General features: G+C 47.5%; 1 pseudogene; it reads right to left on the reverse strand.

The window, feature by feature from the left end:
- Positions 1 to 243: 243 nt before the first annotated feature.
- LOC129506628 (lipopolysaccharide-induced tumor necrosis factor-alpha factor homolog) lies at positions 244 to 929 on the reverse strand (annotated as a pseudogene).
- Between the last annotated feature and the right edge of the window lie 232 nt (positions 930 to 1,161).

The following is a 1,161-nucleotide window of genomic DNA, read 5'->3' on the forward strand; positions in this document are numbered from 1 at the left end:
GGAACCAGCACTCAAGGTGAATGTCTGCATGTCCTGTAGGACTCCAAGCAGCATTCTCTGGGGATTTGGAGGTGTGTTACTTTTGTGATATTTTTCCCCAAAAGAAGACACAAAGGTGAATCCCTTGGAGAGATGAGATCACCAAGGTGGAAACCCCACCAGGGCAGAGATTGGGTGGTAATTGTTGGGTGAGTCAGAGAATACTTTCTGCAGCATGCCACTCCCTCCAGGTCTGGCCAAGTCCTACAAACGCTTGTAGGTGCCTAGGAAAGCTTTGCAGTTGGGACAGTAGTGGTCCACGTCAAAGGTCCATATCAAAAAGGGATGAACAGGGGAGCCTGGGTGGTTCAGTGGTTGAGCATCTGCCTTTGGCTCAGGTTGTGATCCTGGGGCCCAGGAATCGAGTCCCAAATCAGGCTCCTTGAGGAGACTGCTCTGCTCTGCTTCTGTCTCTGCCTCCCTCTCTGTGTCTCTCATGAATAAATAAAATAGTAAAAAAAAAAAAAAAAAGTTAAAACAAAGGGATGAAGCAGCAGCCTAAACGATGCATCCCAGCAAGCTCAGGTTCCCACACGAGAGCTAGGTGAGGGCACTGGTGTTATAGGATAGCCGACTCCCAATCCTCTTGTTATAGAAGGAACAACACATCTGGACTGGGCCTTCCAGTTGAAAAAGGACACTGGCTGCTGCATGCAGACCCTCTGCACAGCACTTGCACTGGCACTGGGGATGGGCACTGGCTGGGTACAGTACATGGGAGGATTTGTCCTTCCTATCTGGGCCTGTCACCAGCCCCTGACTGGCCATGTCTGGGGTGCAGGAGGCATAGGGAAGTAACTGTTGACCACCACCACCTCCTCATATGATGGGGGCATGGTTGGCACCATGGAAGGCCCAGCAGCCTCCTGATAGGACCCGGGAGCCGACATTTTACCACCCCAGCTGCCAGTCAAGCCAAAAAGCTAATTCTTAAATTCATATCAAAATGCAAGGGACCTGGAGGGTATTATGCTAAATGAAATACGTCAGACTGAGAGAATCAAATACCACATGATTTCACTCATAAGTGGAATCTAAAAACAGTAATAACAATAATCTAAAAATAATAATAAAGCTCATAAGTGGAATCTAAAAACAATAACAACAAAAATAAATGAATAA

Source organism: Nyctereutes procyonoides, unplaced genomic scaffold, assembly GCF_905146905.1.
Source record: "Nyctereutes procyonoides isolate TBG_1078 unplaced genomic scaffold, NYPRO_anot_genome, whole genome shotgun sequence".
Lineage (NCBI taxonomy): Eukaryota > Metazoa > Chordata > Mammalia > Carnivora > Canidae > Nyctereutes > Nyctereutes procyonoides.